The sequence below is a fragment of the Toxotes jaculatrix genome, chromosome 14 (genome assembly GCF_017976425.1).
Source record: "Toxotes jaculatrix isolate fToxJac2 chromosome 14, fToxJac2.pri, whole genome shotgun sequence".
NCBI classification, from domain to species: Eukaryota; Metazoa; Chordata; class Actinopteri; family Toxotidae; genus Toxotes; species Toxotes jaculatrix.
The window spans coordinates 1305765-1331461 of NC_054407.1; the positions used below are offsets into that span (position 1 = coordinate 1305765).

General features: G+C 40.6%; 2 long non-coding RNA genes across 2 annotated transcripts; one reads left to right on the forward strand and one right to left on the reverse strand.

Annotated features, from left to right (window-relative positions):
- Positions 1–237: 237 nt before the first annotated feature.
- On the forward strand, positions 238–24902 carry LOC121193336. Its single transcript, XR_005895280.1, has 3 exons — positions 238–379; positions 9674–9675; positions 24888–24902. It is a non-coding gene; the product is annotated as an uncharacterized LOC121193336 (long non-coding RNA).
- Positions 967–4514, reverse strand: LOC121193329. The gene is made up of 3 exons (XR_005895273.1): positions 4483–4514; positions 1425–1577; positions 967–1024 (listed from the first exon to the last, which is right to left on the reverse strand). It is a non-coding gene; the product is annotated as an uncharacterized LOC121193329 (long non-coding RNA).
- Positions 24903–25697: the final 795 nt, after the last annotated feature.

Genomic DNA, 25697 nt, shown 5'->3' on the forward strand with positions numbered 1-25697 from the left:
TCTAATCATCTTAAATGCCAAAGCTGTATGATAGAACAAATGACTCTGTATCAAACCACAGGTCCTGTTTTCAGAGATGATGACATGAGCAGACAGATGTACAGTCTTACTTTGTACAGTGCTGCTCTGACTGTCTGCAGTCCAGCTCTTGTTCTGGATCTTTCTCTCAGATTTTATATCTTATACATTTTCCAACAAATATTTAAACTTACTGAGATACTCTTGGATGTTTTGGGTGGATTACTGTGAGATTGTTGGGATTCTTTCAGGCTCTGATAATGTATTTGATCTTGATGATAAATTGAGTCCTATCAGCTCGTTGTCATGTTGGACATTTAACTCATGAAGACCCTGTAGGGTCAAAGTGTTTCCTTTTTCAGTCTGATCAAACTTTGTTGGGAGCTACAATCCAGTGTGAGGACATTCTGCTCCTTTCCAACAGTCATTAAATCCCAGAAACCTGACAACAAATGATTTTAGCAACACGACCTGTGCTGAGACTAAATGTTCTGTTGATTGTTGTGAACAAATATCCAGATTTGGTTCACAATGTCTAGAAGCTGTTAAAGGCTCAGACATGTAAATCATTAAAGTGGAGCCTCCAACATGGAGACACTGTGTTTCTTCTTTGTCCTTCTTTTCATTGACAGGTCTACAGACTCTGGAAGTGGCAATCAGGCTGGTGTTCATACACCAACTCTCACAATGACTGAGACTGATAAAACAGTAACATGAGAAAGCTCTGCTTTATAAATCTGCTGAAAAGAGTGCGTGCATATTTCTGTCTTTGTGTGGACACAGAGTTTTATGGATCTGGTCCCTGGTGTCTTCCTGTTTCCTTCAAATATGTCTGAGAACTGAATCATCCTCAGGACAGTTTACACTAGAAACAGTCTCTCACTTTGTGTCTGAGGGTCCAGGTTCATTACTGAAGTATGGAGGATTTAATTCTTTGGACCAGTCACTCTTCACAGACAGACAGCTGGATCCTGGACACTCTGCTCTCAGTCTGTGGTCCTGACCTCTGAAAACACAAACACATTTTATTCATATCACATCAATCACTGATAAATTCATTGATGTGTTTTAATAGTTTCTGGCTCAGAGGAATCAGATCTATCAGGCTGTGATACACGTGTGTGGGTTTGACTCTGCACATGGGATTTATTGGTAATAAGAAAAATGAAGAAAATCAGTGTAGAGAAAGTAGACATATTCTTTAGTCAGATCATTTCAAAAGAAACAAGCAGCCTCAGCAGTCAGTATTAACACACTGATGAGCCAGAAGAACCAGGAAGAACTGATTTTCTGTCGACACTACGGCAGCTGTTACAGGCAGAGACGACAACTGCAGGACCTCAACACACTAAACACTGTTATAGCCCAAAGTTTGGAGGTTCACAGGTTTGTAGCAGTTCTCTCACTTTGTGTCTGAGGGTCCAGGTTCATTACTGAACAATGGAGGATTTCCCTCTTTAGACCTGTCACTCTTCATAGACAGACAGCTGGATCCTGGACACTCTGCTCTGTCCTCTTCTTCCTCCACACAAACACTCATCTTCAGGACTTCAGTCAGTCTGAGAAGGAAACCAGTAAAACAGACTGTGAGCTCAGACACACAAAGACTCAGAAGAAACAAGTCTGATCAAGAGTCACATGCAAGACTGAGAGAACAGGAAGTAACACACTCAATATTCTTTCTTCCTTTTCTGTCTCTTTGTGTGGACAGAAGTTCATCCTGACTCTTCTTTCCTCTACAGTCCACAGGGAGAAAACTGACTCAGAGACTTTGACAGTAAAATAATAATAATGTTGTATTAACACTCACCCTGCCTCAGCCTTCAGTTTTCCTCCTCCTGCTCTGTTTAGTTCAAATGGAGCCTGAACTGACTGAACACTTTCAGTTTCACCTGCTCCTCCCCTCTGCATTTACAGGAAGTCACATGGTCTGTGTATGTGTGTTTGCGTGTGTGTGTCAAACCTGAGATCACCTTTACTGTTAACCCTGTAAACATTATCAACAAAGCCTAGTTAAAATGTTGTTAGTTGTTATGAACCTGATGTGAGTATATTTTCTGTTCATGGTGTTTCATTGCACAAACCTTCCTCTGGTACAGGTCATGATTTTGGGGATTTCTGGTTTTTACTCACTTTAGCTCTTTTTCTCTCTTTTAGCATTTTGTTAGTGTTTCCACACTTAGATTTATTTTTTATTTTACATACATCTTTGCTATTAGTCACTTATTGTTTCTTTTTTCATTGGCATCTTTGAGTGACAGTGAACATTTGTTCAAACTTTAAAGAACATCCTCTGAAGTATTCTTCAGACATCACATTCGCCTGCCTAAAATTAAATGTACGATCACAGCGACCGTGACCTTTGACATTTATGCAAAGTTTGAAAGTCATCCCTCAAACGGTTCTTAAAATATCGCATTACCATACAAAACATAAATATGGTCATAATGACCTTGCCCTTTGACCTCCAAACTCCTTTCGGATCTGCCTTGAGTCACAGTCAACATTTGTGCAAAGTTTGACAGAGAGACCTCAAAGCACTGTTCAGATATCATGCATAGAAGAATCAAGGACGGACAGACAGAAGGACAGACAACCCGAAAACATAAACCTCCCGCCTTGGCGCCATTTCAGACTGAACTGCACTCGAGGCCCGCTAACTTCCGGTGTGTTGCATCTCCTCTCCTGTCCGAGTGCAGGTAGACGCTTGATAGCGGCAGCATGTGTTTTTATTCAAATCTAGGCAACTTTATGACTAAGTTTCGTATACATTGTCGTTTTACCAGGCTCCGTTGGCGCCGTGGCAACTGCTGCGACTGCTCTTTGTTCTGGCTGCGGCTGCGTCCTTGTGTCTGTCGCTTCGTTCGCGGCGGCGGCTAATCCCGGTCCTCCTCACTCCTTCCCCTCCTAGAGGAAGACGTCTGCCGATCTGGACATACGGCTCGGGTCACCTGGACCACTAAGTTTATTGGAACACTTCCATTTCGCCTGTGTCGCTTCGCCGGCGTGTGCTTCTCCTGTGTCGGCTTTGTCGGAGACGGCTTCGTCAGTGGCTGTTTTGCAGGCGTGGTTTGGTTACTTCGTCGACCCATTGCCTTCTGCGGCGGCTGCTGCCGGCGGTGGTGCGTGCTGCAATCTCCGGCTGTTAACTGCTAGCCACTTCAGTGCAAGCCCGATAGCTTCCGGTGGCCTTCTGTGAACGATCGCCCCTTTTGAGCCCTGGGCTCACTAGGTGGGGTTCCGTCATTTTAGCGGATTGTTTTTACCATTGTGCAATTTATTGTTGATAAAACTTGTACTCCTTTGATTTTGGAACCACGTCTCCTCCCCTTCCTTCTTTGAATGGACCTGAGTGCCCTTGTTTTGTGCAGTTCAGCCTGACATGGAAGACCTAACTTTTCTAAGATTGAGAAAATATTAGATTTAGGACAAGAAAATATATCAATGGGAGAATCTGCAGCAATTTACAATTTCAACATTTCAGGTTCTGATTGTGCTTTTTGATTTTGTCACAAGGCATTCACTAACACAAACCCAACTTGGTGTGTGTGTGTAGCCCTCTTTAGAATTGGCCACTTTGACATACTTCTGAATCTCTCCAAATCAGACAATGACCAACATAAAGAAAACAAAGAGCCTTTGTGAAGTGTCTACAGTTTTATCTAAATGGTGCTACAGTACCTTTTTTTTTTTGCTAATGTCACTAAATCAACCATTTCTACTGTACACTCTACAGAAGCCCTGCATGTACACACACACAACCACACGTCTACAACAATTAGCTAATTTCTGCATGAAAAGATATAACACTGCAACGCTAAATTATTATTATAATTCATAATCAATGTAAATATTATTAGATTATTATAATCTAAACAGTGAACATTTGAAAATACCTACATATCATCATTACATTATAATAATACCATACAATAATGAAAAATCTGCCACTAGGAACATGTGCACATTACACCAGTGTCATGTTAGCGTGCTTAAAACTCTCTACCATGTATAGCAACAGACCAAAATGCATGCTTACATCAAGCAAACTGTGCATATTAATTGGTACCTCTCTGCAAAAGGACAACTGATGCACCCATCAGAAACAGTAAAAAGCAATACAGCTAAAAACCTTCAACAGGCTTACCTTTACGCAATGTTAGCTCGTCTGCAGAGCTCCCTGCAACTTTGATAGGTTAAACTAGCTGGTGCGTAGTCACATCACAGCAGCCCTGCCCCGCAGCCTTGACCCCCACCAGTTCGCCTACAGAGCAAACCAGTCCACAGAGGACGCTATAGCCACAGCTCTTTGTGGATTACAGCTCTGCATTCAACATCATCTTCCCTCACAAGCTAGTGGCCAAACTGTGGAACCTGGGACTTCTTCCCTCTACAGTCCACAGGGAGAAAACTGACTCAGAGACTTTGACAGTAAAATAATAATAATGTTGTATTAACACTCACCCTGCCTCAGCCTTCAGTTTTCCTCCTCCTGCTCTGTTTAGTTCAAATGAAGCCTGAACTAACTGACTGAACACTTTCAGTTTCACCTGCTCCTCCCCTCTCAGGAAGTCACATGGTCTGTGTGTGTGTTTCTGTGTTGTTTACAAGTTTAGAACTGGTTTCACTTTGTTGTAATTTCTGTTTGTTAAAATCATGATTAATGTGTTTTTAACTAAATCAGATTTAACTTAGTGATTTTACAGACTTACTATAAAATAAACTATATGAATGATGTTTATTATCATTATTATAGGAGAGAAGATCCCAGCTGATCCAGTGGATCTGGATCTGTCTGTGGAACAGGTGACAGTGGATTAAGGTGAACAGCCTTTCATCTCAGCCTCTGACCCTCAGCACATTAATGTTGTTAGTTTTTGTTTGTAACTTTATAGGTGTCAAACCTGAGATCACCGTTAGTGTTAACCCTGTATACATGATCAACAAAGCCTAGTTAAAATGTTGGTAGTTGTTATGAACCTGCAACATGTTGAATCTCATGTATAATGTTGGACACAATGAATAATGTGTATCTTAATGATGACAAACTGTGTGTTAAGCTTTTACAGCTGATGTGATGCAGCTATCAGGGCTTAAGGTTGTGAACAGACATATTTGTAGTCAACGAGTCAAAGTTTAGAACTCGTCTCACTGAGCCAGAAATTTGTTCATTTCAAACTTCTTTGATTCAAAAGATTAAAACAAACTGATGCTGCCAGTCTCTTTTAGTCTTTGCACCAGTTTAGTGGAATCATGTCGACAAATTACTCCTATAAATATTAATGTAGTGTAGCCTAGCGGTAGAAAATGAATGAATGAATGAATATAACAAAACCCAACTAATAAAATCCCTTTTCGTCAATTTTAAGCCTGATTAATTGTATTGTAGCTGTATTTGACTTTATTTATAGGTGATTTCATTGTTTTCGCACATCTAAGTATTCTTACAGCATCAAAATCTATTTGATTTATGGAAAATTTCTGTTTACTTTTGATTTAGTTATTTTCAATTATTTTTTTCAGTATGTTGTTGGTGCCCAAGGTGTCGAAATATTACAGTTTTTTTCCCTTTCGTTTTTTTTTTTTAACAGTGTGTGTTAAACATGCAGATCATGTATTCAAACATTACTTCCTTTGGCTCATTGAGTTACAACAATCTAATCCTCAGCACTTTCTCTTTGTTTGCTCTTACCTGACCTGTCACTCTTTTCTAGCGAGTCTTTCCCCCTTCCACCAGAGCTCTGTCTGCTCAATAGCATGTTAGCCGGTCAAGTTCAATGGCACTATCGGGAATGCTGTTGTTGAGCCATGTTTCCACAAACACAAAGACACAACACTCAAAGACTTCATGGTGGACTGAAGTAAGTGTACATGATCCAGCTTGTTGTCCAGTGAGCATACTTTGGACAGTACGATGGTGGGGATGGCAGGCTTGTGTGGGTTGTGTGGGCTTGGGAGGATAGAAGTTCTTATGTGAGTCTTGTAGCTCTGTATCTGCCAGCAGATCTGCAGAGCTCCATTATAGATGGATGTTTCAAACAGCACCTTTGAACAAAAGAAGACAATGTTATTCATTAGTTTCCGTTAGTTTGTTTAACTCCAGTAAGAGTTTGACGATCAACCTGAGTGAACTAAAACACGGGTAATCCTCTCTGCACAACTGAACACACTGAGTTCAAGGTGAAGAGTGAGTGAGGTCTGAAGAAGAGTTCAGAGTGCTGAGTCACAGACTGAACATTCTAGAACAGAACTCATGTCACACATTCCAGAAGGTCACCAAGGAAACGCTTTGATCAAATATCCTGTTGTTCAATAAGGAATAAAGAGTCAAACCAGCCTTAAAACACCACTGTGAAATGATGCAAACATAATATATGAAACTATTTGGTCATCACAGCCCAGCTGATCATTACACATCAACATTTTATTACTCAGCAAAATCCACTGCTGTGCTTTGCTGTAAAGGATAAGGCTGATGATGATGTCGTGCTTTTTTCCCCATGAACCAAAACCAACAATGAACTGATCTCACTAACACACATTTCCTGACCCAAAAACTGGCTCACTAACCAAATGTTTTCTCTTCTGTTGCTTTTTCTGATTCTTTGTGCTCTGATCTGTACGTGTGTTTTCTTGAGGCCACCCTGTGTCTCTCATATCTGAATGGACAAAAGCACAAAATAAACACTCAGCAAACAAAATAACATTCTTCATGTTTGAGTCACGTCTTCCAGAGATACAAAAATTTAGAAATCATATATTACAAGTACAATGAGCAGTAATAACCACAGTACATCTTATACAAAAGACACATGCATTGAATTTGTTAAAACTCTAAAAGTTTTACAGTGTTGACAAAAGTCTTTTCTACAATAAGAGCCATGTGTCTGGAACGTTGCAGTCAGTTCACGAGCAGATCACGAGACACGTGACCAGACAAGGGAAATGTCAGTGAAGACCATAAAGTGTCACTATATGTAGACGTCATCAAGTTTGTGTGTTCACTTTGTGAGTCACCTGCTCACTTCTATTCAGTTTAACTCTAAACTCTTTTTCCTTCCCTGTATCCTCAGGTGTTTTGGGACAGTGAGTCACTGAGGTTCACAGGTGAATTCACAAAAATTAGACACAGATTTATACAGTTCAGCTTCAGTAGTTATTTTTCAATGAACTTAGTCATTTCAAACTATTTGAAATGGAGTTTCTTTTTTGTTTGTCATAAGAGCTTGAGACACATTGTGCTGAAAGGACAAAAAGAAAACAAGTTTCTTATTACTGTTGTAACAGCTGAAGCCAAGAAGACGAGGGAAGAACCTAGACTCAGACTTGACAAAGGACAAACTGACAAAGAGACAGTGGAACAACAAGACATATATACACAGAGGGTAATTGGTCACAGATAATGGTGGGAAACAAGACAGGAAGTAGACTAGGAACAGATACACAAGGAACAGGGCTTCAAAATAAAGTTTAACTTTCCTGATCCGTCCTGGGGAAATGACTCTCTGCATTTTACCCACACAAAGTGAACGAAACACACACACAAGCACTAGAGACGCTGTGGCAGGGGGCTTCCCTAGAAGGAGCTCAGTCAAGGAGGCCGATAACCGACATTTAGAGCCAATATTCATGTGCGGTAAAAGTGAAAATGTTGGTGTCAAAATTTGGAATAATACAAACTCAAACAGTTAACTTCATTTAAATGCCTTAAGCATATGTTTATTAAACAGCTTCAGATTTGCAACACGTTAAAGGTTTTTCTTTTTATCTTAGACAACAGACATCTGAAGGCCGATGCCGATATGCATCAAAATGCTGAATATCGGCACCGACAATGGGTCGATCTCTACTGGTGTGTGTCATTTGTCCCTGTCTGTCTTCTCCACCTGTACGTGTGTGTGTGTCCTGTGTGTGTATGTGTATTCAGGCCAGAGTGTGGTGACCTACTTGCCATTCCCCTCAATTCACCTGCGCACCTGACAGCTATCACATCATCACCCCACCTCCAGTCATGAACATAGCATGAATGATACATTGAACATCAAGCTGTTTGTGGATTTGAGATAAAAGCAAATGATAAAGAATGTACATTACTAGGCATCAGTATGATTCCATTACTCTATATGCAACAGACAGCATTTGAGCCAGTCACCGCAGGACACACACACACACACACACACACACACACACACACACACACACACACACACAAACACACACACACCTGATACACATCACACAAACTTACCAATTCTCCCACACAGCTGTGGCCATAACAAGAACATAAACCTATATGATCAGTAACATAGAATGACTTATTGGATCATTTGGTATAGCAATCATTAAATCATTAAAGCTGTTCACCTGTGACTTTCCCTCTGTGACAGGTTAAAGATAATCATTACAATACAGGTCCAGGTGATGATCATTTATACTGAGCTATACTGTTCATGCTGCAGGTGACAAGGAAGCTAGGCGACCTGTTGAGGAACCTCCAGACACCTAATATACTGAATACTGAGTAACTTTTTTTTTTTTTATTATTTAAAATGCTTTCAGAAATGTTGAAAAGTTATTTTTGGGTGGGTGTTCAGAGGTTTATTCTTAACACCCACAGGAGAAATTGAATTATATCTTGTGATTCAATGGAGTTGACTGTTATTTTGTCAGAAACCAACAGTAATTAAACTTTCCCTCTTGTTCACTGTGCATGCTGTGATATGTCCTCATGTCCACTAAAAGATCAGTCTTGATATAGATAAAGAGATCACACAAATGGCAGGTCCTTGAATGCACAGTGTAAAGGTCATGTCATGTCATCATCTGCTGCTTATCTGGGTCCAGGCCCAGGTTGCGGGGTCAGCCCACATTGCACAGAAGTCCCACGGCACAGTGTAAAGGTGTGTTTTCAAAGTTTTATCATCGTACAGAAATACTGTACATATTTTCTACTTTGAGTTTTTTAAATTTAGATTCAAGATTCAAGATTTTCTTTATTTCACGTGGTATTTACAAAAATACAGCGGCTGATACGAAATGTTGTTTCTCACCAGCTTCTGACATTAAAATAAACAGTGGGTAGAGAAAGAAAATTGTTAAACTAGAAACTAAGAAACTCTAAATTGACTAAAGTGACTGTGACATTCTCTGTCTCACAGCAGTGTGGCTGCGTGGGTGTGTGGATGGATGGGGAGGGGGCACAGTCCGTTCATCAGTCTCACCGCTTGTGCAAAGAAGCTGTTCAGCATCCTGCTGGATCTGCAGCTGATGCTCCTGGACTGATGATGGAGATTGCTCCGTGAATGCAGAGCTGCTGGTAGATCTCCTTCAGGAACAGGAGAGGGGCACCAACAATTGTGATGGCAGTCTTAAATGTCTAGCTGTCGTTGCTCGTGGACCCTGCAGCTGCCAAACCAGGACGTGAAGCTGAGCCTCAGGATGTTTTCGATGGTGCCACTGTAAAATGTGATGAGGTGAGGTGTGGGGAGTCCTACCTTTCTGAGTCTCTGGAGGGGGTGGAGACGTTTTTGTCTAACCCTAACCCTTTTTTGATGACTGCTGTGGTGTTGATGGAGAAGGACAAGTCATCAGCTAGTTGCACGCCCAGGAACTGAACCCTGCCGACCCTCTCCACAGCAGCACCATTTATGGTGAGATGTGTGTGGTGATCTTTGCCAGATTTTCTAAAATCAATGACCATTTCCTTTGTTTTGTCCACATTGATGGTGAGGCTGTGGGATCTGCACCACACTTCAAGCTGCTCCACCTCCAGTCTGTATCATTGTCAGTAATGAGACCAACCACTGTTGTGTTGTCTGCAAACTTAACAGTGTGGTTGGTGCTGGATCTGGTTGTACAGTCATGTGTGAGCAGGAGAAACAGCAGCTGGCTCAGGACACACCCCTGAGATGGATCTTAATGTGTGACTGCCCACCTTGACTGGCTGCTGCTGCTTTGTCAGGAAGCTGAGTACCAGTTGCAGGTTGCAGTGTTCACACCCAGCAGCCTCAGCTTTTCCACCAGCTGCTGTGGAGTGATTGTATTAAAAGCTGAAGTCAGTGAAAAGGACTCTGGTGTAGGTGTTCTTCCTCTCCAGGTGTGACAGCGTGAGGTGGAGTGTGGTGGAGATGGTGTCTGTTTTATAAGCAAATTGAAGGGGGTCCAGGTTTATTGGGAGATTGTTCTTAATATGTTTCAAAACCAGCTGCTCAAGACATTTGGTCACAGTTGGTGTGAGGGCCACTGGGTGAAAGTCATTCAGGCAGGCTGGATCTGACTTCTTTGGGACTGGAATAATAGTGGTGCTTTTGAGGCAGGTGGGTACGACTGCCTGCCTGAGGGATGTGTTGAAGATGTCTGCAAAGACACCTTTCAATTGCTCTGCACAATCCTTTAAAACACGTCCAGCGATGTTGTCCAGTCCAAAGGCCTTTCTCACTTCAGCAGTGGACAGCTGGAGTGCCTGGTCTCTGGATGGTAGTGGGAGCGTCTGTGCCTGGATGGTGCTTTTGACCTCAAACCGTGCATAAGAGGGATTCAGTTCATCTGGTAGAGAGCGGTTGTTTTGGCATATCGTTCAGGGAGGGGCCTTGTTGTCAGTGATGTTCTGAAAACCCTTCCACAGTCGACGTGGCTTCGTCCCCTCTCTGATCTCTGTGACAGGTTTGTCCTTGTCAGACTATTTGCTGCAGCATCCCCAGATTTATATGCAGAGTTCCAGGCTCTCAGCAGAGAGCAAACGTTTTTGTGTTTGTGGTTGGCTCGCCTCTTGATGGTTCTGACCACTGTCACATCATCTATACATTTATTAATGTAGTCAGTGACAGACACAGTATATTCCTGGAGGTCAGAAACATTGTCATATGTTGCTGCCTCTCTGAAAATGTCCCACTGACTGGTCTCAAAGCAGTGGTCTCATTCTAACCTGTCTGACCTCTGGCTTGACCTGTTTCACTCTGGGTTTGTAAGCTGGTGTCAGTATAACAGCTGGATGGTCAGAGTTACCAACATGGGGGAGGGCAGCAGCTCTGGAAGAGTCCTTGTTGTTTGTAGACACTAGGTCTAGTGTGTCCTGTCCCCTGGTTGCAATGTCCACATGAAGGTTTCCCTGTATTGAGTGAGACAGGTATTGATTGAACTGCATTAACTGTCATTGATAGTGGTGCTGAATTATGTTAGAATTCAAAGAAGTTTCCAGCAGGTTGTCAGAATAATTATTGGATTTATTATTAGTGTTAGGAAACAGCCTTTAAACCATTCAATTCAATACACACAGGAAACAATTCAGAAAATCAGAGGTTCATTAAAACTGGGACACACTGATGCATTTAAATAACACATCACAGAGAGTTCAGACCTGTTAGATAAATGAGTTATATGGTTTAAAAAATCCAGATAAACAGAAAATGGAAGTTACAGAAAAAAAAACATTGTCTAAAGGAAGCTTGACCTCATGACCTCAGTATTTCTAAAGTCCTGACTACAGCCTTAATGAGAAGAGAAAATCTTCTGTTCAGCTCCTGAAGGTGAAACACCAAATACACAGTCACAGTATTTCAGGAGTGGTACTTGTAGTGTTTCATGTAGTACTGAGAATGGGTGTAAAAGATTTAGAACATTTTGAATAATTGTATTAATGAGACAGTGTAAAAGTAGATGTTAATAGTCTTTAAGTGCCTCTAGTATAATATTTACATTTCTCAGGAACTATAAGATAAATAGGAATTAGGATTGGTGGGTTATTTTTAGAAGTAGTTCGTAGTGATTGTAGTGGTTGTTGTAGCAGTAGTAATATCTATACTACTTGCAGTAATAGTGAAAGTAATTGCATCAGAGTAACTGATAGTGATTTAGCTTTGTTTACTGTTTGTCATTCTAATAACATGTTATACTATAATACAGTTTGTAGTTTGTATAATTGAATTATTATATTTGAAGAAAGGCTCCATTGTTTTTTCCAGTTTAAATGTTCTGCCTGCCTCAGTTTGTGAATTTGTTCCTGTACAAGCTCCAGTCATGTTCTCACATGAATGAAATGGCCAATCACAAAATTCACCAGCCTCAGCCAATCAGAGAACTGGATTGCCTCTTCACCCTCTGAATTAAAAAAGATTAAGATCTGCAGTACCAGAGTGTGTTCAATAGTTAAATTACTGCATAACTCCGAACCTCTAAGATCTGCAAGACAGAAAAAATAATGTGGAAATTAGCTGCAATTCTTCATCACACCACATGATGGAGCTGATTAATCTGATTTATCACTTTGAGTTCAGCATCTGTGAATGAATAAAAAAAGACAAAATCCAGGTGGAGGGTGGAGGAGGTGGAGGAGTCTCAGTGTGTCTGCAGAGACTGTGTAGAAGGACAGAGCAGCAGCAGAGCAGTCCAGATACACTGATGATTCTCTTTCAGATCCAGAGGAACACACAGGGATGATGGTGGACTTGACAGTGGAGCTGTTCTCAGAGCAGTTCAGACTGCAGCACTGAGAGTCTTCTCCACTTCTTCTGGTTCCTCTGTCAGTCACTGCTGGATGAAGCTCTCCTCTCCACTCTACCTCCCAGTAACATGGACCAATCAGAGCCTCTCTACACACAAGCTGCTGCTGCTTCAACCTCTCTGGATCATCAGGACACAGCTCGTCCTCTCTCAACACACACACACCGTCCTCTTCACTCTCTCCTTTAGAAAGATCACTAACTCCAGCTGTTGAGAGAAGAAGACAGACAACAGAGGTGATAAATCAGTGTTTACAGAGACTCACTTCATCAGCTGTCAGTCACTGATGCAGCACATCCAGTATAAAGAGCAGCAGGGACTTCAGTCCTGTTCAGAGCAGAAGTGGAGCAGCTGTGTAGTGTAGCAGCTTCCTCTCAGCTCTCATGTTAACGTATTGGAGTGAAGACACTGAGCTGGAAGCTCACACACCTGCAGAGACTTTTAGCATCAAGTCTGTTTACTCTGAACATTTCACTCAAGTCCACAGTGGAAATAAACTGCTGAGTCATCAAGCTTCATTACTGCACAAACAGTTTAGTGATGGATTCACTGCTGTTACATGTCAACTCATGTTCCATTTAAAGAAAGAGTCTCTGTGTGTTGATGAACATCTGATCTGCTTCTGAAATATCAGCTGACAAATAAACATGGAGGCTGTCACTGAAAGTATCTGACAGGTGGACACATATACAGATGTGATCACTGGACTTCAGCAGAGGTTCTGCTTTGTATCAGACCACATGCTTCCAAAATGTCATGATGCTTCTCTGAAATCAGAGCCAGTGATTTGCAGGCTGCAGTCAGACTGATCTCAGAGCTGTGACAAAGATCAAACTCATCAATTCTTTACTGTTGAAAAGAGACAACAAACAGTTTCAGATCAGATTTGATGCTACGACACTTTGATGAATGAGGACCACTGTCTCTACACATCTTGTGAGGCTGTCAGCTGTAATCCAGCTCTGCTTCCTGTAGACATGAACACAACAACAACAGTCGTCTTCACATCACCTCAAACACACAATCACAATCAGGCTTGTGGCTGATCTGATTGGCTGACTGCTGTCTGTCTCTCTGTTTCTCTGTCCAATCCTGAAGCCTGTCACCATTGTCCTCTCACAGCTTCAATGAGGAAAGCAGCCACTGAGAAGGTTGGAGGTTTACAGGAGACACTGGATCTTTGCTTTGATATAAACTGTGTTTAGGACAATACTGATGAAAGCAGCATGGACTGACTCCAACCCTCTACTGACCTCAGAGTCTGCAGTCTACAGTCTGGACTCTCCACAAGATCAGACAGATCCTTCACTCCTGAATCCTGCAGCTTGTTTCCCCACAGGTCCAGGTGTCTCAGATGGGAGGGGTTGGACTTCAGAGCTGAGGCCAGAGAAGCACAGCTGATCTCTGACAAACTGCAGGAACTCAATCTGAATAAAGAATAAATCATGTGGATAAAAATCATTTCTAATCCAATCAGATATGTCCTAATCAATGAGCTTTCACTAACATGAGTAGAGGGACTTTGTCCTTCTCTTATTGTGGATCATCATAATGTCAGCCTTCTACACACATCATCCAAATGTTTTATTTTATCACAGAACCTGCGGGCCAGTGGAAATTTGAATACGGGCCGCATTTGGTCCCCGGGCCGGACGTTGGACACGCCTGATCTAGACAATTCCTCCGCGCGAAATCGCGAGAATGTGTGAATGTGTGTGTCTGGATGAGTCTGTGTGAGTGTGTGTCTGTGTGTGTTTGTGTGTGTGTGTCTGTGTGTGTCTGTGTGCGTCTGTCTCAACAGTGTGCAGTGCAGAGGTGAATTGAGGGTATAGAGGTCCAATAGTGTGCATGCAAAACACTGCACGACTAATAATACATTGTATTTGTTGGTGTCTTTCCAAACACCCAGTGAAACTTTACAGTACAACAAGATTTGCAGTTAATGGACTGAAACATGTCAAACCAACAGTGTGGTTCTTTAAGTCTTTGCTCCTTAACACATTTAACAAGTCAATGAGAAAAGACCACAATTTACACACACACACACACTGAAGAACTGACATTAGTCCTGACACTTCGTTGAAATGAATGTCGTGTTTTTCAATTGATTTGTACAAATATTAGTTCTGAGGATCTTCTGTATATTGTTGTGATAAAAATGGACTTTGAACAACTCACACTGGACATTTTCTACACTTCATTTAGAAAACATTAGTCTGCTGACTGACAAATACCAGTGTGAGAGTTCTGAAGGTTTCATTGAAGTCAACAGACATTATTCATGACAACTGACTGAAATGAAGTGAAACTGAAGGAAGAATTCTTAGTCTGAGAGAAGAAAAAGTCACAATATGGAACAACAACTATTTCAAATCTCATTCATTCATTCATTCATTCAAGATGAATAGATTCAAGTTGTGGGTGAAGATAAACCAGGTTCAGTTGTGGATTAAAGATATAAGATCTACAACAGTAACAGACAGTGAACTGACCTCAGAGTCTCCAGTCTACAGTGTGGACTCTCCAGAAAACCACACAGCAGCTTCACTCCTGAATCCTGCAGCTTGTTGTTGTTCCTCAGCTCCAGGTGTCTCAGATGGGAGGGGTTGGACTTCAGAGCTGAGGCCAGAGAAGCACAGCTGATCTCTGACAACCTGCAGGAACTCAATCTGAATAAAGAATAAATCATGTGGATAAAAATCATTTCTAATCCAATCAGATATGTTCTAATCAGTGAGCTTTCACTAACATGAGTAGAGGGACTTTGTCCTTCTCTTATTGTGGATCATCATAATGTCAGCCTTCTACACACATCATCCAAATGTCACCACAACATTCATAACATGCTTGCATACCATACTGCTGCTACTAGTAATAATAAGTAGAACAATTCTTCAGAAACTGTGAATGTGTCTTCTGTGTGGTGCATATACATAGATGCTAGATATTTGTACAAGTGGACTTGTACACTTTTTGAGTTTGCTCTGCACAAGAAGAATATGCTTATGTGAGCCAGGACTCGCCAGAAAGAGTTTTCAGAGGATTTATGATGAAGAATTGTTGATTTACATAAAGCTGGAAAGGGTTACAAAGTGATTTCAAAGACTTTAGAAATTCACCAGTCTACAGTTAACAATCTATAAGTGAAGACACTTTGGGACAGTGGCTACTCTACCAAGAAGTGGGCGCCCAATCAAAATGACAGCAAGAGCACAATAAAGACTCATCAGTGAGGTAAAGAAACAACCCCGAGAGTCAGCAAAAGCTTTGAAGGCGTCATTGGAACTGGCTAACATCTGTATTCATGAGTCTACAGTATGTAAAACATTGAACAAGAAGGGTGTCTATGGCAGGACACCACGAAGGAAACTGTTGCTTACTAAAAAGAACATTACTTCATGCCTGTTTGCTAAAGAGCACATTGACACTCCACAGCAGTGTTGGCTAAATGTTTCATGGACTGATGAAACTAAGACTGAACTATTTTTAAAGAACATCCAGCACTACATCTGGAGTAAAAGGGCACTGCATATCATCATGAAAACATCCCAAACATAAAATTCTTCAGGATAATGTGAGAATGTCTGTACGTCTGCTGAAACTCTGTAGAAATTGAGTGATGCAACAGGACAATGACCCAAAACACTGGAGCAAGTCCACAACAGAATGACTTCAGAAAAACAAAATCCACCTTTTGGAGTGTTCAAGTCAGAGCTCAGACCTCAACCTAATAGAGATGCTATGGAATGACATGAAGAGAGTCATACACACGAGACGTCCAAAGAATATGACAGAGTTAAAGCAGGAAGCCAGGAAGAATGGGCTAAAATTCCTCCCGAAAGATGTGCAGGATGGGCCTGGTTGAGGTTATTACTGCCAATTGGGGGGGGGGGGGGGGGGGGGGGGGTCAACCTGTGATCAATTCCAAGGATTTACTTACTTTAATGAAAGTTAAAAAAAAAAAAAAATAATTCTATTTTAGGCACATTATATTTGTCAATACTCTTGACTTAGATGAAGATCAGATCACATTTCATGACAAGTTAATTCAGAAAACCATGAAATTCCAAAAGGTTCAAGTACTTTTTCTTCTCACTTTACATAAATTTTCCCTGAAGGTTGGTAAATGTGAAAATGAAAAGAGGTTGAAAGAAGTTTTCTGAGAGATTTTTCAGTGATGGCAGTCAGAGTGTGGGTGATGTCACACACTCCAGCTCTGAACATTCCACACAACACACACCCATTATAACATCTGAGACAGTCAAAGAAAGATCAACTGGGATTTTGTAGAAATCAGACTAGAAATCAAAATACTAATTTAACCTGAGATAGTCTCAGGTCTGATGAAGGTTTCAACAATGTTTGTATGTGATTCACTGCCAGAAGTCATAGCACATTATGACCAATCAGACTGCACGTTCTAATTAGTGGTGCATTGCTTTGCATGCACACTAGGCACCACCTATAGCACAGCTATAGAGGTATTCCAGGCTATTCCAGCTGCCTATGGGCGAGAGGTGGGGTATACCCTGGACTGGTCGCCAGTCAATAGCAGGGCTGACACACAAAGACAGACAACCACACATGCACACAAACACACATACGGGCAATTTAGAGTAGCCAATTAACCTAACCCATGCATATTTTTTTTCGGTATTGTGGGAGGAAGCCAGAGTACCCGGAGAGAAACCACGCAAGCACGGGGAAAACATGCAAACTCCACACAGTAGGGCCCAGACCGGGGTTCGAACCCTCTTGGAACCTGGAACCCTCTTGCTGTGAGGCGATAGTGCTAACCACTGCACCACCGTGCCACACTGGACATTTTCTACACTTCATTTAGAAAACATTAGTCTGCTGACTGTGACAAATACCAGTGTGTGAGTTCTGAAGGTTTCATTGAAGTCAACAGACATTATTCATGACAACTGACTGAAATGAAGTGAAACTGAAGGAATAATTCTTAGTCTGAGAGAAGAAAAAGTCACAATATGGAACAACAACTGTTTCAAATCTTCAAGATGAATAGATTCAAGTTGTGGATGAAGATAAACCAGGTTCAGTTGTGGATTAAAGATCTAAGATCTACAACAGTAACAGACAGTGAACTGACCTCAGAGTCTCCAGTCTACAGTGTGGACTCTCCAGAAAACCACACAGCAGCTTCACTCCTGAATCCTGCAGCTCGTTGTTACTCAGGTCCAGGTGTCTCAGATGGGAGGGGTTGGACTTCAGAGCTGAGGCCAGAGAAGCACAGCTGATCTCTGACAAACTGCAGGAACTCAATCTGAATAAAGAATAAATCATGTGGATAAAAATCATTTCTAATCCAATCAGATATGTCCTAATCAATGAGCTTTCACTAACATGAGTAGAGGGACTTTGTCCTTCTCTTATTGTGGATCATCATAATGTCAGCCTTCTACACACATCATCCAAGTGTCACTACAACATTCATAACATGCTTGCATATAAGTAGAACATTTCTGCAGAAACTGTGAATGTGCCTTCTGTGTGGTGCATATACAGGATAATCAGCTGTGAGATGTTGGATATTTGTACAAGTGGATGTGAGGGAGCATCATCCAGGAGCAGCTGAAGGACTTAGTGTGATGTTATTTGTGGCCCTGATAGTCCTACTAACATGTTATGCAGTGATATTGGTGATAATGTAACCATTGAAGGCTTTAACTGTATCACCCAGGTTCACAGACACACTGAGTCATGTTTAAACCATTAAAGAGGACATTATATGGACTTTATTCATGTCCTGGAGATGTATCCTCACCCTGACCAGAGTCACGACAGGTATCAAGACCTTGTTGATATCATTAGTCACAGCTGTGTTGATCTGACTTAAAGCCGCTGTTTGATATTTCCTGCTAGGAGAGGACAAGATGGCCGACAATAAAAATGGTCCCTGTGAGACTAAGAGTTAATTCATCTAATTAGAGTCAGTTTTCCACTTCTGTCCAGATACTGCTGAATCATTGGTTGTTGTGGTGACTAAACCCCTGGACCAGAATGTAAATAAACAGCAAAATCAGTCTGTATGCCCAGCAGACAACAGGGTATAGGACAAAACCATCAAAATGCCCTTATAGTTTAAAAATTAAACGTCCTGTCAACAAAAGTTTTTCACCATGAGCATCACAAGGCTTCAGTAAAGACACTGATGTATTTTATATGTCCCTACTGTTTATGGTGTAGGAGCTGTCACAGTTTAAATACTCCCATCATCTCTGTTCATAACAAGGACTGAAGAGCTCAGTGTAACATGGCAGTCTATGGGAGTTTTGGTCAGTTCTCTCTGCACTTGAAGCAGACTGACTTAAAAACTGTATCAGACCACATGCTTCCAAAATGTCATGATGCTTCTCTGAAATCAGAGCCAGTGATTTGCAGGCTGCAGTCAGACTGATCTCAGAGCTGTGACAAAGATCAAACTCATCAATTCTTTACTGTTGAAATGAGACAACAAACAGTTTCAGATCAGATTTGATGCTACGACACTTTGATGAATGAGGACCACTGTCTCTACACATCTTGTGAGGCTGTCAGCTGTAATCCAGCTCTACTTCCTGTAAACATGAACACAACAACAACAGTCGTCTTCACATCACCTCAAACACACAATCACAATCAGGCTTGTGGCTGATCTGATTGGCCGACTGCTGTCTGTCTCTCTGTTTTTCTGTCCAATCCTGAAGCCTGTCACCATTCTCCTCTCACAGCTTCAATGAGGAAAGCAGCCACTGAGAAGGTTGGAGGTTTACAGGAGACACTGGATCTTTGCTTTGATATAAACTGTGTTTAGGACAATACTGATGAAAGCAGCATGGACAGACTCCAACCCTCTACTGACCTCAGAGTCTGCAGTCTACAGTCTGGACTCTTCACAAGATCAGACAGATCCTTCATTCCTGAATCCTGCAGCTTGTTGTCACTCAGGTCCAGGTGTCTCAGATGGGAGGGGTTGGACTTCAGAGCTGAGGCCAGAGAAGCACAGCTGATCTCTGACAAACTGCAGCGCCTCAATCTGAATAAAGAATAAATCATGTGGATAAAAATCATTTCTAATCCAATCAGATATGTCCTAATCAATGAGCTTTCACTAACATGAGTAGAGGGACTTTGTCCTTCTCTTATTGTGGATCATCATAATGTCAGCCTTCTACACACATCATCCAAATGTCACCACAACATTCATACAACTATTCATGTCAACACAGATTCATAACATGCTGCTGAGCTCAGTCAAGTCTGGAATTAGAAGATAAAGATCAAATCAGACATGTTGGACTAAAAACTGACTTTGATTCACCACTGAAATGGATCAAAGTTCAAATGTTCAGTCCTGATCCAGGAAAAATGTCTTGCTTGGTCCTGGTCTCTATCCTGCAGATCAGCTCAGGAAATCCACAACTAAACACGTATTCAACTGAACAACAACTATTTGATCCCAAATTACAGATGGATTTAATGGAAAACTTTGGAAAATGCTCAGCAGCAAAGTCACATACATAAAAGGTACTACTACTACTACTACTAATAATAATAATAATAATAATAATAATAATAACAATGCGTTGTATTTGTTGATCTACAACAGCAACAGTGAACTGACCTCAGAGTCTCCAGTCTACATTGTAGATGCTCCAGAAAACCACACAGCAGCTTCACTCCTGAATCTTGCAGCTTGTTGTTGTCACTCAGGTCCAGGTGTCTCAGATGGGAGGGGTTGGACTTCAGAGCTGAGGCCAGAGAAGCACAGCTGATCTCTGACAACCTGCAGTAACTCAATCTGAATAAAGAATAAATCATGTGGATAAAAATCATTTCTAATCCAATCAGATATGTCCTAATCAATGAGCTTTCATTAACATGAGTAGAGGGACTTTGTCCCTCTCTTATTGTGGTCATCATAATGTCAGCCTTCTACACACATCATCCTAAGAGTTAATTAATGTAATTAGAATCAGTTTTCCACTTCTGTCCAGATACTGCTGAATCATTGGTGTTTGTTGTGACTAGACCCTGGTCCAGAGTGTAAATAGATAACAACACCAGTCTGTATGCCCAGCAGACAACAGGGTATAGGACAAAACCATCAAATATGCCCTGATAGTTTGAAAGTTAAACGTCCTGTCAACCAAAGTTTTTCACCATGAGCATCACAAGGCTTCAGTGAAGACACTGATGTATTTTATATGTCCCTACTGTTTATGGTGTAGGAGCTGTCACAGTTTAAATACTCCCATCATCTCTGTTCATAACAAGGACTGAAGAGCTCAGTGTAACATGGCAGTCTATGGGAGTTTTGGTCAGTTCTCTCTGCACTTGAAGCAGACTGACTTAAATACTGTAGGTCATGTCACAATGAGAGTAACACTGAGTGACAGAGGACACATTTCTCTACTTTTTGATACAGTGGGAAGAAAAAGTTTATGAAACTTTTGTAATTTCATGGTTTTCTGCATTAATTTGTCATAAAATGTGATCTGATCATCAATGTGCCTAAATTAATAACACATACACACAAAAAATCAGATCTTTTATGTCTTTATTGAGAACAACCATAAAAACCTCATAGTGGAAAAAGTAAGTGAACCCTTGAGTTAATGATCTCAAAAAAGCTAATTGGAGTCAGGTGTTACCTGGAGTCTTGTTAAGAATATGAGTTTGGAGGTGTGGACTAGAGCTACTTTGACTGATAAAAACCACTCAAACTTTTTGAGTTTGCTCTGCACAAGAAGAATATGCTTATGTGAGCCATGACTCACCAAAAAGAGCTTTCAGAGGATCTATGATCAAGAATTGTTGATTTACATAAAGCTGGAAAGGGTTACAAAGTGATTTCAAAGACTTTAGAAATTCACCAGTCTACAGTTGACTCATCAGTGAGGTAAAGAAACAATCCAGAGAGTCAGCAAAAGCTTTGAAGGCGTCATTGGAACTGGCTAACATCTGTATTCATGAGTCTACAGTATGTAAAACATTGAACAAGCAGGGTGTCTATGGCAGGACACCACGAAGGAAACTGCTGCTTACTAAAAAGAACATTACTTAATGCCTGTTTGCTAAAGAGCACACTGACACGCCACAGCAGTGTTTGGCAAAATGTTTCATGGACTGATGAAACTAAGACTGAACTATTTGGAAAGAAAATCCAGCACTACATCTGGAGTAAAAAGGGCACTGCATATGATCATGAAAACATCCCAACCATAAAATTCTTCAGGATAATGTGAGAATGTCTGTACATCAGCTGAAACTCTGTAGAAATTGGGTGATGCAACAGGACAATGACCCAAAACACCGGAGCAAGTCCACAACAGAATGACTGGGGGAGGGGGGCTTCAACCAGTGATCAGTTCCAAGGGTTCACTTACTTTATCTATTACCATTTTGAATCTTGAATGAGTGTGTTCAATAAAGACATGAAAGTTAAAAAAAAAACATTTTGGCACATTATATTTGTCAATACTCTTAACTTAGATGAAGATCAGATCACATTTCATGACAAATTAATGCAGAAAACCATGAAATTCCAAAAGGTTCAAGTACTTTTTCTTCTCACTTTACATAAATTTTCCCTGAAGGTTGGTAAATGTGAAAATGAAAAGAGGTTGAAAGTAGTTTTCTGAGAGATTTTTCAGTGATGGCAGTCAGAGTGTGGGTGATGTCACACACTCCAGCTCTGAACATTCCACACAACACACACCCATTATAACATCTGAGACAGTCAAAGAAAGATCAACTGGGATTTTGTAGAAATCAGACTAGAAATCAAAATACTAATTTAACCTGAGATAGTCTCAGGTCTGATGAAGGTTTCAACCATGTTTGTATGTGATTCACTGCCAGAAGTCATAGCACATTATGCCCAATCAGACTGCACGTTCTAATGATTACTTTATATTACCTAATATGTATGGAAGAAGAAGAATTAGAAAATGCATTTTGATGATAATGTGTGTGAATACTGAAAAGTGACAATATGGAACAACAACTAATTTACACACTTGTGTTACTGATCAAAACACACACGCACGCATGCACACTGAAGAATTGACATTAGTCCTGACACTTCATTGAAATGAACTTCAAAGGAAAGAAGAGTTTTTTCTTCATCAAGTGTTTTTCAATTGATTTGTACAAATATTAGTTCTGAGGATCTTCTGTATATTGTTGTGATAAAAATGGACTTTGAACAACTCACACTGGACATTTTCTACACTTCATTTAGAAAACATTAGTCTGCTGACTGTGACAAATACCAGTGTGTGAGTTCTGAAGGTTTCATTGAAGTCAACAGACATTATTCATGACAACTGACTGAAATGAAGTGAAACTGAAGGAATAATTCTTAGTCTGAGAGAAGAAAAAGTCACAATATGGAACAACAACTATTTCAAATCTCATTCATTCATTCATTCAGTCATTCAAGATGAATGGATTCAAGTTGTGGATGAAGATAAACCAGGTTCAGTTGTGGATTAAAGATATAAGATCTACAACAGTAACAGACAGTGAACTGACCTCAGAGTCTCCAGTCTACAGTGTGGACTCTCCAGAAAACCACACAGCAGCTTCACTCCTGAATCCTGCAGCTCGTTGACACTCAGGTCCAGGTGTCTCAGATGGGAGGGGTTGGACTTCAGAGCTGAGGCCAGAGAAGCACAGCTGATCTCTGACAACCTGCAGAAACTCAATCTGAATAAAGAATAAATCATGTGGATAAAAATCATTTCTAATCCAATCAGATATGTCCTAATCAATGAGCTTTCACTAACATGAGTAGAGGGACTTTGTCCTTCTCTTATTGTGGATCATCATAATGTCAGCCTTCTACACACATCATCCAAATGTCATCGCAACATTTATAACATTCTTGCATACCATACTGCTGCTACTAGTAATAATAAGTAGAACATTTCTGCAGAAACTGTGAATGTGCCTTCTGTGTGGTGCATATTCAGGATAATCAGCTGTGAGATGTTGGATATTTGTATAAGTGGATGTGAGGGAGCATCATCCAGGAGCAGCTGAAGGACTTTGTGTGATGTTATTTGTGGCCCTGATAGTCCTACTAACATGTTATGCAGTGATATTGGTGATAATGTAACCATTGAAGGCTTTAACTGTATCACACAGGTTCACAGACACACTGAGTCATGTTTAAACCATTAAAGAGGACATTATATGGACTTTATTCATGTCCTGGAGACTTATCCTCACCCTGACCAGAGTCACTACAGGTATCAAGACCTTGTTAATATCATTAGTAACAGCTGTGTTGATCTGACTTAAAGCTGCTGTTTGATATTTCCTGCTAGGAGAGGACAAGATGGCCGACAATAAAAATGGTCCCCATGAGACTAAGAGTTAATTCATCTAATTAGAGTCAGTTTTCCACTTCTGTCCAGATACTGTTGAATCATTGGTTGCTATGGTGACTAGACCCCTGGACCTGAATGTAAATAAACAGCAAAATCAGTCTGTATGCCCAGCAGACAACAGGGTATAGGACAGAACTTGTCATCAAATATGCCCTGATAGTTTGAAAGTTAAACGTCCTGTCAACCAAAGTTTTTCACCATGAGCATCACAAGGTTTCAGTGAAGACACTGATGTATTTTATATGTCCCTACTGTTTATGGTGTAGGAGCTGTCACAGTTTAAATACTCCCATCATCTCTGTTCATAACAAGGACTGAAGAGCTCAGTGTAACATGGCAGTCTATGGGAGTTTTGGTCAGTTCTCTCTGCACTTGAAGCAGACTGACTTAAAAACTGTAGGCCATGTCACAATGAGAGTAACACTGGGTGACAGAGGACACATTTCTCTACTTTTTGATACAGTGGGAAGAAAAAGTATGTGAACCTTTTGTAATTTCATGGTTTTCTGCATTAATTTGTCATAAAATGTGATCTGATCATCTAAGTCAAGAGTATTGACGAATACATATTCAACTGAACAACAACTATTTGATCCCAAATTACAGATGGATTTAATGGAAAACTTTGGAAAATGCTCAGGGGCAAAGTCACATACACACAATGTAATGCTAATATTGCTGCTGGTAATAGTAGTCATAATAATAATAATAATATGTAACGAAGGATTTCGTTACCATGACTGTCGGGTTAAGTCGTGATTTTCAGAACGGCCTATCTAACATAATAGTAATAACAACAACAACAATAATAATTATAATTATAATTATAATAATACATTGTTTTTTTGGTGTCTTTCCAAACAGCCAGTGACTCTTTACAATACAACAAGATTTGCAGTTAATGGACTGAAACATGTCAGACCAACAGTGTGGTTCTTTAAGTCTTTGCTCCTTAACACATTTAACAAGTCAATTCAACTCAATGAGAAAAGACCACAATTTACACACACACACACAAAACACTGAAGAACTGACATTAGTCCTGACACTTCATTGAAATGAACTTCAAAGGAAAGAAGAGTTTTTTCTTAAAGTGTTTTTCAATTGATTTGTACAAATATTAGTTCTGAGGATCTTCTGTATATTGTTGTGATAAAAAGGGACTTTGAACAACTCACACTGGACATTTTCTACACTTCATTTAGAAAACATTAGTCTGCTGACTGTGACAAATACCAGTGTGTGAGTTCTGAAGGTTTCATTGAAGTCAACAGACATTATTCATGACAAGTGACTGAAATGAAGTGAAACTGAAGGAATAATTCTTAGTCTGAGAGAAGAAAAAGTCACAATATGGAACAACAACTATTTCAAATCTCATTCATTCATTCATTCAGTCATTCATTCATTCATTCAAGATGAATGGATTCAAGTTCTGGATGAAGATAAACCAGGTTCAGTTGTGGATTAAAGATCTAAGATCTACAACAGTAACAGACAGTGAACTGACCTCAGAGTCTCCAGTCTACAGTGTGGACTCTCCAGAAAACCACACAGCAGCTTCACTCCTGAATCCTGCAGCTCGTTGTAGCTCAGGTCCAGGTGTCTCAGATGGGAGGGGTTGGACTTCAGAGCTGAGGCCAGAGAAGCACAGCTGATCTCTGACAAACTGCAGTCACTCAATCTGAATAAAGAATAAATCATGTGGATAAAAATCATTTCTAATCCAATCAGATATGTCCTAATCAATGAGCTTTCACTAACATGAGTAGAGGGACT